This window comes from Catharus ustulatus, chromosome 24, assembly GCF_009819885.2.
Source record: "Catharus ustulatus isolate bCatUst1 chromosome 24, bCatUst1.pri.v2, whole genome shotgun sequence".
NCBI lineage: Eukaryota > Metazoa > Chordata > Aves > Passeriformes > Turdidae > Catharus > Catharus ustulatus.
The window spans coordinates 4,667,307-4,682,152 of record NC_046244.1 but is presented as its reverse complement, the minus strand read 5'-3'; positions in this window follow the sequence as shown (position 1 = coordinate 4,682,152).

The following is a 14,846-nucleotide window of genomic DNA, read 5'->3' as shown; positions in this document are numbered from 1 at the left end:
AATGCTCGGAGGAAGCCATTTGACATCCCCATTCTGGGAGCTGTGATAGCATGCTGGGAATAATACAGATGCATCAGAAGTCTCACATCTCATCATTCCGGTCCCCGTTGTGTCAATACGCTGCTAAAGAGCTGGCGAGTGTCGTTCCGTAATTTTCCTGTGTGTCACAGCTGCTCAAAGAGCTGCCCATGGACAGTGCCTCTAAATCAGAGAGGCAGCCATAGGCACGTCTGGTAAGTGCTCCAGCCCTGCACACCGGGAGCAGCTTGTGGAGGTGGTAAGAGCATCCCCTGGGAGATGTTGGAGCACCTTATGGGAGGTGCAGAGGCTCCCTCCATCCCAGCCATTTCCAGAGGCAGTGTGTTGGAGCAACCCCTCTTGCCCAAGGGAAGGAAAAGGCAAGGAGCAAGGAGCTTCCCCGAAGATGGACTGTGCTGGCCTCTGAAATGCTGCCTTGCACTGTGCATCCTGCCTGCATCCAGGAGTGGGGAGCACAGGGTACACCACCCCTGGCTTTGGGTACATCAGCACTCACCCTCCAGCTCCACAGCTCTTCCCCAGGGGCAGCTCCACGTTGGAAAAATTTTTAATGGGATTAGTCCATCCCTGGTGCCAGGGGAAGGAGCCTGACCACGTCCTGCACTGCAGTCGCTGTGTACCAACAGCGCCAGCCCTGATTTATTAGCCCATAGATTTCACTGCCCGGTCACTGACAAATGGCCACAATTTTACCAGCCCCTGTCCTCCCAATCAATAGCTTTTAATCAAATCCAATCACACCATATTAAATTAAGTGTCCAGGATAGCCCCAAAGTGCTGAGGGTGCTGGTGCTGGCACAAGCCAGTGTCAGGAACTGTGGGAATTAATCACCTCTGTGCTGCCAGCATGAGGAGCCTGGGGCTCAGCAGGGGAGAAAAGGAGGTTTGGCGTACAGGAACTGTCTCAGGATACTTCTAATCGTGGATTAGAATCGTGGAAGCTCCTGGATTGCTCCCACACTTCCACCGAATTTGTGCTGTTTCCTTACGGCTCCTTGGGGTTTGCTCTATTCAGCTCTCACGCTTCCACTTAGTTTTAGAGCTATTTCTGCATATGAATTATTCCCTGACACAATTTTGCAGTCCTGGTTATATTTAGAGAGAGCTCATTCATTGGGTGAGGCTCCTTGTTTTCTGTTTCGTTGAGTGAGATCCGCCGGTTTCTTTATCCCTTCTTTAAGCTCCAGTTGATCCGCACTCACTAATTACATAGTGGGACACCAGATGAGGTCGATCTCACACTTCCCTGTGCTCTGCAGCAATATTTATTTGTGATAAGGCAGAAGGGGCAGAAGGCAGCCATAGGGAGATGTCCCCTGCGAGGGTGTCATGGCTGCGTTGGCTTTCCCTGCATCAGCTGTGCAATAAATTTCCATCATGGAAAGAGAGAAGCTGCTGCAGTGGGACCCGGAGCACTTGATGATGTTTCTGTGTGTTAAGAGCTTGGTTCTGTGCTGCCACATCTTCTCCAGGGCTCTCCAGATGGTTTTGTGGGACAGACAGAGCCTCATGGTCCCCAGGGGGTTCCCTGGGGGCTGTGGCAGTTTGTTTATCCATCCTCACCTGGCTGAATGTTCCCCCTCCATCTTCCTCTCCTTTGTACCCACCCCTTCTCAGCCAGGCTCTCATTTCTCAGCCACCTCTATCACCTCTGTACCTTGAGATGCTTTTAATGCAGCCCTGGGTTTTACTCCTCGTTCATCTGCCTTCTGGGAAACACTTGACTTTTCACTGCATCGTCAGCATTTTCCAGGTACTCCTCTCCAGGTGTCCTGGCAGCTCTTGGGAGAATCCCAGCTGCTTACCCAGTTCTGGGTTCCTCTGACACGCCCCCACGGGCAGCATGACCTTGGTTCTGTCACTGGCTTTGGTGACAAGCCCCTCTCCTGGAGCTCCTCACCCATGCCCAGCATCTCCACATCGCCGTCAGAGAGGACGGCGGCGCCGCTGGAGCTGCGCCAGCTGTGGCAGCTGGAGCCTGGCAGATTTAAAGTCTTAATTGCCTGTGATAATTAAAAATCTGAGGAAGTTTCCCCCAAAGCACGGAGCTGTCCTGGCCCAGCCACAGCTCTGCCTCCCCATCAGCCCAGCCCCACTTTGGGGAATTCAAGGTATGTTTGCTCCCACTCCTGGAGCTGGCTGAGTCTTTTCCCAGGCAGGAATTTGATCCAAGCCCTGGACTAGGGATACTGAACCTTCTGCAAACCACATCACCATCCCATCACTCATCCCATTGCAGGGAGGGCAATGCCAGGGAGCACAGGATCCATTTGGGATCTGTGTGCAGTTGGCTCCATGTGCCACAGGGAAGGTGCCGTGAGGAATGGGCTTGACCAGCCACGAGCTGGGGAGGAAGAGCCGAGAAAAGGACAGGGTCTGGCTCTGTCCTCTCCTGCACACACCAGGACCAGTGATGGCCACCAGTCAGGGACACAGGAAAGATTTTAATACCCATCTCCAGTCCCATGTGCACAGTAACTGCAGCTGCAGATTTATGGTTCAAATTAATTGTGCTAGTAAATTAGAGGCACCCAGGTGAAACCACAGACAGAGGCCATTTCCTGCATGCTGCTCCTTCCTTGATACTGGCCCATCCTGCCCACCCTGGGAGGTAAGGGGGGCTCCAACAGGGCTTGGTCCCCTCACCAAGGAAGGTGTCACAGACTGGTGTTTGCCCACAAAGACTGATGCTGCTTCCCTGTGTGAGTGGTCTTGCCCAGCACCACTTTCTCCCCTTGAATCCTGCACTTCTATTCTGGTTCCCACACCTTGGCCACCCATTCCATCCTTGTACGGATTCATGGCTCTCCAAACACCTCCAAACAGCACAGGGGGCTGCAGACTCCTGCCCAGAGCCCCTCTGGGAGGAGGTTGTGTGTCCTGCTGGGGTCTCCATGCTCCTCCACTGCATCTCTTCACCAGCCCTCCAAACCACAGGCTTCCCCAGAGAGTGCTGCATCATCCCTGCCGACAGCACACCCCAACTCCCTGTCATCAAGCAAATCTCATCACGCTCCCTCCTAACCTTTGTGCAAAGGTTGTGAGAAATGCCAGGGCCATATTTCAAGGGAAATACGAGCCCGAGCAGTCCTGAGCTGGTACCATCTCCAGAGGGGCTGAGTGGGGCAGTCAGCCCTGCCTGCAGTGGGCATTCCCAGCCCTCGGGCAGTGGGATGGCTCGTGGGGAAGGGACCAGCACTCTGAGACTGGCTGGGATGAATTCGGAAAGCTGGGCTTGCCTGTGCTTCCTTATCTGCCCAATAATTGGACGGAATAAGCTCTCTTATCTCTCTGGCCCGGCTTTTCCCTGACAGCCCCCTTATCTCTCAGCCCTTGGAGATTGCAAGCAGCCATCAGGGTGCTGCATCCATCCACTCCTGACGGGATTGAGCGCTCCAGGGCACGGCCCCTCCTCTGCCCCCCACCCCTGTCTGGGAGGATGCTCCAGCCAGCAATCGAGTCTGCTCCAGGTTTCCCCCATGGAGGGGTGGGTGCCTCTCCCCTCGGTGAAGGTGGAAGTGATCCCGATAACAAATACAGAGAGCTGGTGCATCCTTTGAGCTTTTCCTTGGGCTGCCACCTTTCAGCACAGCACCTCCATCAAGTACAAAGATTGTGGGGGAAAAAAATGGAATGTTTGGGTTTGGTTATTTTATTATCAATTCTTTTGGACTGAGTGAAAAAATAAGAATGAAAGCATCTCAGATGGCAATGAGAATGGCAGTGGTCCAGGGGGCTTGAGGGGAGGCTGCTGCTGGTACAGCCTCTGGTTTTTGGGACAGCCCCTCAGAGATTGATCTTGACTCCTCAGTCAGGGTACCCCAGTGCCCCACAGCCTCCTGCCAGGTAACCCAGTGAAGCAGAACACGAGTTGTTCTTCTGTTCTGCTCCTGGTTTTTCTAGCCAAGCCCTCGGGATGGTTCTCCTGGCCCAGGCAATGCCAGGGGAAGCTCTGGAGGGAAGCTCTGCAACGCTCCGCGTCAGCCTGCGCCGAGCCAAGCAGTAATTGGGTCTCTTAGGTAAAACACGGCGGATTGCAGGCGGCTGCAGCTGCACGGCTGATGGACCACGGAGGAGACATTAGCATGTAAAATGATGACCATTAACTTGATTAAAGAAAGGACACAACACGCATCTTGTTCTCGTATTGGAGCCACTTCTTCCCACGAATCGTTGGTTGGGGATTTTGATTTCCTTGTGCAGGAGACAAAACACCTCGGAAGCGCTGGGTAATTGCTTGTGGGCTAAGTTTTTCTAGGCTAACCTAATCTTGCCAAGGATTTGCTTTTAGCCTTAATGTGAGGATGGATTTTCTTTAAGATCAGGATGAAAAACACTGTCATAAATTAGCAACAGAATAAATGACTTCTGAGTGTTGGATTTACACAGGGTTTTCCTAAGCAAGGGCTCACCCAAAAAAGCAAGCCCCAGTCCTACTCACAGGACCCAAGGACCAGCTGGGAGAGTGAAATCCTGAGCACTTCTCCCTGCTCCTGGGAAAGTGACTGTACTTGTGGGAAAGTAGTTGGGCATCCCAACACAAGAGAACAGCACAGGAAAGCTGGCATGTGGAAAGTTCTCCTCAGGGATGCCTGTACAGCATCCAGGGCCAGAGGGATATCCACAGGTCCTTGGAGAGCAAGTCCTGCTGTCCATTCCTTCTCCATCTCTTCACCAGCCCAGATGCTGGCACAGGTCATCCAGAGTGCCACAGGAGCGGGCAGATGTGATCATAATTAGGATGCATCAAATCAGTTAAAGCTGAAGACAAAGAAAATTAGAGAAAATGAAGAGGAAATGAAACGGCTTGAGCAGATGCAGGGGAAATATTTTTAGTCCTTCTAAGTCCATGGCGTCTGTTGTTTGGAAGAGTCCACGCTGAATCCTCCCAGGACTTGCTTCCTTTCAAATGAGGTTGCCATCTCCCAGCGCTGCAATTAGTCATGTCCGCGCAGCTTCTGTGGAGTACAACCAAAGCACTTAATTTTCATTAAAAAGATGACATTGGGAGCAGTTATGAAGGACAGGCACAGGAACTGGTAACCACGTTCCTGAGGATGGAATGGGACACGCAAATGCATAAATTACCAGGCTCCTTTTACACATTCCATCTTTTGCTTTTCTGCAAAGAAGATTGACTTGATTGTAGGTGCGTCTCTGATATTTCTTTGTAAATCCTATTCACATTTGCATTAGATAATTCGGTATATCCATAAATTAGTGTTGAACATCAGTTTTTTTTACAGAAGCGTTGCATAATCTCCACCTCATAGGTGTTCACAGCCCACCCCAAGATCCCAGCAGAGGCAGGGGGGACTGGTGAGTGTTGGCAGCAAGGACCTGTCCTTCTGCCATTCCCAAGGGCTCCCATCAATTTGAGGCTGCCCCATCACACACTGGGCACTGCTCAAATCCAAAGAGACAAAGAAGCTCGACTTCATTTAACTCTGCATAAGGTGGGAAGTGATGGTGCTCTGTGCACCTCACTCAGCATCGTGCTGGGGCGAGCACTGCCCTTGCTCCAGGAGCAATTCCCACGGATGATTCCAGGGCCTGAACACCACACTCTGCATCCCATCCCATCCCATCCCATCTCATCCCATCCCATCCCATCCCATCCCATCCCATCCCATCCCATCCCATCCCATCCCATCCCATCCCATCCCATCCCATCCCATCCTGGCACTGTGCTCCAGCATGAGCCCTGTCCTTGAAACCAGCACTGGATAAAATAGGGTCATTTTTATTTTTCAAGTTTTCCATGTTCATGAAAGCAAAGATTCGTGCGGCTGAGCCTGAAGACAAACTGCTTCAAAGAGCAATTTTAATTGAAATGATAATGATGAAAATTTTGCAGCCAAAATTGAAAAGTGCGTTACCGTATCCCTTCCCTCCTCCTGTGACACGTCCAGGCAAAGCAGCAACAAAATTAGGGGCCTTTTATAAAAGCCTCTGCATTACTCAGTTTCTTCAGTCCACATGTATTTATCTTTGTAAAAGACACTAAAGCACTGCACTGTCCCTCTTCCCTCTTCTTTGCAGCTTTCTTCATGTTCCTCCTCTCCTTGTGCTCCGTGTGCAGCACAGGGGTCCTGCTGGTACACAGAGAGCCTTGAGAGGCTGTGTGGCTTGAAAGGGTGAAATTTAAGAAACAAATTTAAGAAATTTTAGAAGGAAAAACACAGAGGTGTCCTGGGATGTATCCCCAGGATGGGCTGGATGCCAGTGGGGTTGGAATGGAGCCCTGAGGCCACGTCCCCGACTGGACCCGGCAGGAGCACAGAGCCCCAGGGAGCAAAAAGCTCATCCTCTACCCAAACAGAAAACGGCTGCTGGTTCCCCTCTCCTCGGCATTAATCTCTGTCCCTCCTGGGAAATTACGCCACGATAAATCTTTATTTCTCATGATGGCTTGCCAGCTTTAATAACGGTTTCGCGGGGGATGGGAGATGCTGGCAAACCGGAGCGTGGGCTGGAGGATGCTCCACTCCCCCAGCACACACTGATGGCTTGGGACTGATTTATCCTCCTTTCCCAAGCCCTGTTTGTCCAGCTGCCAGATAAGGCCAAGTGAGTAACTGTTTCCCCAGTAAATTCAGTCTCCTCTTAATCCTCAGGTACCCCTGCTTTCCTGGAATTTATTTAGTACTCACACAGAGCTGTATGGCATGGAAATGTGGGGATTCAGACACTCCCCTTGAAAGGGCTGCCTGGTCCCTCCATGTGCTGGAATGTAGGAATTGAGCAGTGCTGGGGAGTTACTGTAATACTGTTTGTATTACTCAATACAACAAAACAGTAGAACTGTGCTTAAGAACAATGGAATTTGTGCTTAGTTCCTGTGGCATCCAACTGGCGAATGTGAACAATTGAGTTTTCTGTTATTTGAGGAAATAACTGAATGGCCAAATCCAATTATTCCTGGAAATTCTGCTGTGATGCAGAGAGCAACCTGAGCCCTGAGTGCTTCTTTCCAGCCAGAGTGGCTGTTGCTCCTGGGTAGTTTCAGGATGGCCACGAGCCACACTAGGCCATCCCATTACACTCCTGCTCCTCTACTGATCCAAGGAGGGAGCTGAGAATACACACTAAATGCCCAATGAAAATGTGACCTACAGCTGAGGAAGATGAGAAGACATTGCAGGGAGAAAGAGGAGCTGCTGGGTTTCACCCCAGGGGCTGTGACAGCTACAGAGCAACCCAGAGTCAGGTCAGCAGGATCCCACCTCCTATCCCACCTGCTCAATGGGGTTTCTCAGGGTAATGTTTCCAAATAAACCCCAAAATTACCACACTGTTGTTCCTGCATCCTCTGATATGGACCCCATCATGTGGGTCCTGTAAGGGATGAAGAAAGGGGTGCACAGGGCTCCGTGGTCAGAGCTGAGCTGGGGCTCCTCCGCTCGCCTGGCAGGCAGGGCAGCAGAGCAGCTCCGGACGGTTGAGCACCAAATGTTTTCACAGGGAGTTACTATAGAAACTATCTCAACACCTTTTTCTGTGCAGCCTCGTTGCTGCTAATAAATAGCCTCATTATTTCGTAAAAAGTGCTCGGGAAACCAGGAGCAGCACGGCTGAGGCCGAGACAGAATTAATGGTCGAAAATAGTGGGACCATTTTTCCCTGTGCCACAGAAAGCAGAGAGGCCGGGGCTCCATTAGGGAGAGTTATGGCTCATTTCTCCGCTTTTGCTGTATTTATGTTTTATGTATTCAAAAGTGATTTCAGCCACAATCCCAAATTACCAATTCCCACATTACATTAAACGGCTGTGAACAGGAATGGCTCCTGCCTATCAAAATAAACCAGTGAGTGCCATGCAGGGACCCAGCTCCTTCCTGATGCTTGCAGCTGGCACGGCTTGCAGAGAAATGCTCCAGGGCCTGCTGAGGGACTGCTGTCCCAGCTGGTACCAGGGTCATCACCGTTGCCAAAGGCAGAGTATCCCTAATTTCCATCATGAATTTCTCTCTGTCCCAGAAGCCACAGTTACTTTCACTTCCTTGCCCAGTGCCTTAAGCCAAGTCATTTTTGCTTCCCTTCAAGCCCCAGTGCCCCTGAGCAGGAAAGGATTGTTAAAAATATTAACAGGAATAACCCAATAGCAGGAATAACTCATCCCTGTGGTGAGAAGCTAAAATACACATCACTCTTTATGTATTCATTGATCCTGTTGATACTCTGTTCATGCCATGCCTCTCCCAGCCAGAAACATATTCCATCCAGGCAGGGGTGGGCTCCAGAATGTGCTGGGCTTGTAGGATCTGCACAGAGGGCTTGGATCTTTGTGGACATCAGCCCTCTTACTGCTCATCACTCTCATCATCCTGTGGTTCATACCCAGACCTCACTCAGCACAGCGATTCCTTGTTGATCCCACCAGTGCTGGAGACTGCCACAGCTTCCATGAATCTGGATAATCTTGTCTGACTCGTGTCCAAATTAAAGCTTCCTTGTGTCATCTGAAAATTTCTGGATTTGGATACAGGTTTCATTAAAAATATCAGTCTCATTCTCCAACCCATGTGCAGCCCTACTCACAGTCCTACTCACAGTCCTACTCACAGTCCTGTGTGCAGTTCAGCAGTGGGTCACTCTGGTGAGTGAAAATGGAGCAATTTTAGCCAAAAGCTCCACCACCAGCACTCAGAACGTGGTTTCCTGATAGATCCCTGGGTTGCTGTGAGGAGCACGACAGCTCCGAGAGTTGGGATGCAGTTTGCACCACCCCGCCTGACTCTGGCTGAATTGAATACTATCATCCATGGATCTGAGAGACAAATACTGCCCAGGAGAAGTTGAGTTGGATATTTACCTTCAGGAAAGCTACTGCCCACATCAAACCCTCAGTGTGGGCAGGCTGTGACCACCCCAGTCGTGCCTGTGGGCAGGGACAGCTTCCCCATCCACCCGCTTCCAAAACCTCTTGCAGCCACAGTTCCCTCTGCCTTGCCCAGGAAAAGCTGGATGTCGTTGTGAAATTCTCATGCCACTTCTCTGCGTGTTGCCATTTTTGTGAAGATCTGAAAGAAAACTAGAACTGATCACACTGGTTTGCCCCTGGCAGGAGCCACCACAGACAAATAGGGAACACGGCTCTCCGCGGCTCTTCTTGGGGATCACGCTAACGACTTGCGTGGCGCAGGCCCAACATCTCAACGGGAGGCAGCCAGGCATCAGCGAAAATGATGGGGAATATAATGAATCATTTGTCTTCCCTGAGAAGGAAGAGTGCCGGTGGAAAACACAGACCCTTAACTCTTCCACAGCCGCCTGCCGCTGCTGTCAGCATTCCCAGGGTCCCCAGTGGACTGGCAGGAGAGGAAAAAGGAGATGAAAGGGGACATCACCCTGTTGGCATGTCCCAGTTTCTAGGATGGATGTGGGTTTGCTCTCCAGAGCAGCCTGGCTGTCAGCAGTTGCTTATTTTGCTATTAATGACACAGAACTGCTCATGGAAAAGGATTTTGCTTCCTTGATAACGATAATAAAGTGGATTTGGCTTCATGTACTGCATCCTTTGTCTGGGGAGCTGGAGACACCAGAGGCATTTGGAGAGCTGCTCCTCCAGCACACTGTGGTAGCAGAATCCAGATGTGTTGGGAGGGAACCCGATCCCTGCCCTGAGATGCTTCAGACCATGATTCTGCTTGTCCCTGGAATGTCCCTGATGTGACAGATTTCCTAGCCCATGAGTGATTCATGGAGCACGAGGAGCCACACCATCAGCCATGACCAAAAAAACATTCAGGTCGGGTGAGGTACACCCGAGACCAGAGGGGACAGGACTGCTGTGGCTGCCCCAAGGTTCCAGATCCCTGAGGGTGCCGGAACTGCTGACAGCTGGAAATAAATTACAGTTCCCATCTAATCAACTCTTCTCATCGTTTCCAGTTGAGCAAATTAAAAATCTTCCAGCGACACAGATGAACTGTGGCTCAACCTCGCGCCTGATAAATGTTCCTTTTGAACTCATGCACAATGGGGGAGCCGATTAAACTTTTAACTTTTTTAATCCTATAATTTATTTAAAATGCATTTGCTGAAAGAAGAGAATGTGGAAGATTTTTTTTTCCTTTGTGATTTCTTAAGGGGAGCTGATGTAAGAGGCAGATAACGCAGTGCAGCAAACTCGCCTCTGACGTTACCACTCAACCCGAGTCCTGCGGCTCTGGCTGAAATTCCTGACTTTCAGTGAAATCTGGGATTCAGGAGTTTCCCAGGAAAAGTCCAGCAGTGTAACCCCTATTGGAGCAGGCAGGATAAGAGTAGTTACCCACCAACCAGCTCTGCTTCTAGTGCCATCACAGCGTTGTGCCTTGCCAGCCCACCAGCCCAGCCCTCACTGTCCCACAGGAGTTTTCCAGCCAGGCAGATAGGTCCCATTAACTACCACGCTTCCCAAGGGGAATTTGCACGGAACAGCACAGCATATACATGCACTGCAGCCCAACAAGCTTCCCAGGATTATTGTTATTGCTGTAATTACCAAAGGAATTAGTAATGCTAAACCATCAAGAGGTTAACTGTACCAGAGGCTAACAAGCCATGCAACACATTGAAATGCTGGGAAGCATTTTCTCAGCTCAGAGTCAGAGAATATTAACCTGGGATACCCACCCCTGCAAGTGTTCAAGGCTGGGTTAGGTGGGACTTGGAAAAACTTGGTCTATTGGGAAGTGCTCCTGCCTGTAGTAAGGGTGTGGAACTTTTGAAGGTCCCTCCCTGCACAAAACATTCTGGGATTCCATGATTCCTTGCCTCCCCAGGAAGAAGTGCTCTGGTTTGTTTTTTTCCAGCCCCATTGCTGGCACACAGTGCTGAGCTGGCAGGGTCTCTCTGACAGTGCAGCTCTGGCCAAAGCAGGGGCACATCTTCCCTCCAGAAACTCCCCCTCTCCACACAGCTCCTGCCAGGGGCATCAGCCTTAACCCAGCCTCTCGACAATCTCCTCTTTATCTGCTACTGACAACAAAGCTGTAATTGCAGCCCTCGGCAGAGCAGATAGAAGGAGCTCTCCAGGGCACCACGAGGAACACAGAGCATTGCATGATCCAGGATTTGTCCTGACTGTGACTCTGCTCCAACAGATGACAAAGGGTGATGCTCTTGGTCACTCACTCCCTCAGCCCAGCCCCCTCCTCAGTGCTGACCTTCCAAAGCCCATTGTGGAATGTGAGCCCCAGAAAACTCACATGGCATGCTGTGTTCACAAAGGATCCCTGCACATTCCATTAGTTCCAAAAGACACAGGCACAGGGTTCCCTGTGCTCCCATCTGTGGGATGAGGAGCAGGCATGCTGCGGATGCAGAGCAGTCCTGCAAGCTTCAGTGCCATCTCAGAATCAATACCCTGCCAACAATGATGGCAATAAGTTTAATTCTTGATGAATGGCAGACATAAAACTGAGCTATTGTATTGCTGAAAGAAATTGAATTAAGGGTGAGCAGAAGGGATACTTCGCTTGGCAGTGTGGTTGATAACTCTGCCTGCTTGGCCAGCTGCCACCAGCAGCCCTTTGGCTCCTAACACAGTTCCTGATGGTTCTTGCAGGTCCCTGGGTGCCCAATACTCCCTAAAACCAGCCTGCTCCCATTTCATGGTTCAATTGTTGCTGTACAGGGAAGCAGGTCTCCAGCCCCCTCAACATCCTCCTCATCATCCCCTTCCCAGCATCCTGCCCAGCACTGCCAGAATTAGGGCAAATCCCGGCACTGAGGACTTGGTGGCCCCTTCACCCCATCCCCTGGACATGCAGGAAAGAGAGTTTGATCTTTCCGAAGTTTTTTTGGTTTGGACACTCTTTCCCTTGGGATGGACACTTACTTGTGTCTGATTATTTTTCCCAGCGCGTCTGTGACAGACTCCAGGTTTCCTCTGCATGCACAGGAAGACTTTCTTCATTAGCTGTTAGACTCCAACTCCCGAAGAGCAAATTAGGGGACATGAATATGCAAATTAATGCTTCTAAACTGATAGCAGCATTGCTGCCTCCAAGGGGATCAAAGCTGGGGTGACATTTGGCTTCCAGCTCTTCGCATTCGGGAGCGGGGTTTGACACTTTCTTTAATTGTTTTTTATGCTGGAGAGAGCTAAAAATAAACCTTTCACAAAGTTGTTCTCCTGCTCACTCAGTTGGGCTTGGGTTGGGGTTTTTTTAAGCTGTTTTTGCCCTGTGTTGCCCAAGCTGGCGGGGCTGAGACTTTTCCAGTCATGCTGGGGCCATCCCAGTGATGCTCTGCCCAGTCCCCTTGTAGGACCACAGCAGTGGCACGAGCACAACGGCCATGGTGAGATAGGATGGCACCAGGGACAGCTTGGGGACATGCTGGATGGCAGAAATTGTGTGGAGTCACAGATGGCTGAATTTGGGCTCCAACTCCCCCAAAGAAGCCACTCCCCACCTTCAAAGGAGCTTTCCAACAACACCCAAACCCATCAGCTTTTCATCTCTGCAGCCAGCCATGAAGGGCCAGGAACATGTCCTGTGACCAACACCAGCACCCAGACGTTGCAGGCTGACAAAAGTGCTGGTGCCTGAGGGTTTGGGAAGCAGAGAGGGCTCCACACCATCACATCCTGCATCCCCACCGGGCATCTCCATTCTGGGGCATGGCCTGGGTAACCTGTCAATAAGTATTTGGAATCAGGAGGAATAATAAGGAATTCCAACAAACACCCTGCCAGAAGCAGCTGTGGCTCCATGTCCCACTGCCCTGGGCTGCAAATGCCCTTGGCTGGCTCTCTTCCCCACTCTCTGCCAGCTCAGCCTCTGCTTAGAAGCAATTAGGAGATAATTAACATTTGTAGCAAACAGCAGGAAACATCTGGGCCTGAACTAAGAGGAGCCCTTGAGGGTGATGAATTGGGCTGGAGGAAGGAGAGGGGTGGGTGGCATGGCAGACCCTCATGGGGGCTGGGACTGGGTGGGATGGGAATGTCCCTGGGGGATGCTCCAGGGATGGTGATGCCTCCTTCCATCCTCCTCTCAAGCAAAGGTGGGGAAGCAGCACTGTCTGACCGGGAATTTTCTCAGTCAGGGGCCGATCTCCTGGAAGTGACCTGGACTCAGAGGAAGAACAGAGGGCATTTGGTGGAGCTGTAATTTATTTTGTATGACTCCTACTTAATTAAGTACTTCATTTGCATAACCCTGTGCAGTAACTCACTTCTGTCATCATGAAATTCAGCCATGTGCAAACAGTCTGCAAAAATAACACACATAATTCAAACTTATGTTTGTTGTAAGAGTGGGTTTACATGATGCAATTAAACAGGCCTGACAGCCAGCTCAGAATCCCCTTCCCTTTCTCCTTCCTCTCCATATCCCCTTTCCCTTCTTGTTTTCCTTTCCTTTCCTTTCCTTTCCTTTCCTTTCCTTTCCTTTCCTTTCCTTTCCTTTCCTTTCCTTTCCTTTCCTTTCCTTTCCTTTCCTTTCCTTTCCTTTCCTTTCCTTTCCTTTCCTTTCCTTTCCTTTCCTTTCCTTTCCTTTCCTTTCCTTTCCTTTCCTTTCCCCCTCCCTTTTTTCCCATTCCCCTTCTCTAAAGAGTTGAATAAACCTTTGCATTGATTTCTGGAGAAATATTTGGGATGTTGATGGGCTTCTTTAGCTCCTCTCCAGCAGTTCCCTTTCTGACCTCTCTGCTGCAGAGGTCTGCAGTGGAGAGGGAGCCTTGGGCTCCCCTGAGCCACTCACACATTATTTCCCTGTAAATCAGCAAAAGGCCAAGCCAGGGGGTCCTCAAGGCCTCCCATAACCTTATTAAACCTTTCCTTCACTGTGCCCTGGCCTCTCCAGCCTTTCACTAGCAGTGTGTCTGTTGGATACTGAAGAAACCAAAAATACAGCTGTGCACAGGCAGAGACATATTTTTAGGGCTGAGCTGACCTTCCACATCTTGCTGCTGTCCTCCCCATGTGACATCAAGAGAAATATCCCCGGTGACACTTGGTGGCTGTGCTCAACTGGCCCGCGAGCGAGCGGCCCCACGTGCAGGGGCTCTGCAGCTGGTGCAGCCGGGAGGGCTCAGCGCTGCAGGATGCTCAGCAAACCCCGCTGACATTTCCCAGTGTGACATTAATAAAGGTGGGCTGGAGCAGGGCAGGGAGCTCCTGAGGCACTGGGGAGAAGGCAGAACATCCCTGAGGAGGGGGACTCCGAGGTCTGTCCGGTCCTGCCCTGCTTGTTCCTGATTCACACCCATGCCAAAGCGATGCTCAGCACCGTGGCAGCAGCCCCTGGGCTCTCCCACCCACTGCTGTGTGGGTGAGCAGCTCTGCTCCAGCCTGGCATTTCTGGGGCACCAGCAGCTTGAGCAGTGACTGGCAAAGGACACACGTGGACCTGGCGTGGGGAGCCCCATCCTCACAGCATCCTCACAAGCAGAGGCTTTTTGCCAGTATTGGAAAGTTTATGAGGTGTTTGTGAAGTTCTGAATTATTAAGCATGGACAGGGTGGGTTTGCTGGTCCCTCTGCCAGCCTGGGTGGCTGCTGCAGCACTGCTGAGCCCAAAGGTTGGGAAGATTTCCAGGCAGCCAAATGCCAGATGCTGGTGGCCCCTAGGACAGTTTCCCTCAGCTATACACGCCACAGAAAATTCATTTGGCCATGATCCAAGAGACTCTGGGAAGTAGCAGAATGCTTCCCCTCTGGTGAGCATCCCCCGGGATTCCCCAGGGCCACAGAGCCAGGATCACTGCTCTCCTAAACCCCCCTGTGAGCAATATTAGCAAAGAGCAACAGACCTCCCCATGCCCCCTTTGGCTGCCAGACCCACACGGTCAGGAACATGCACACGTGATTCT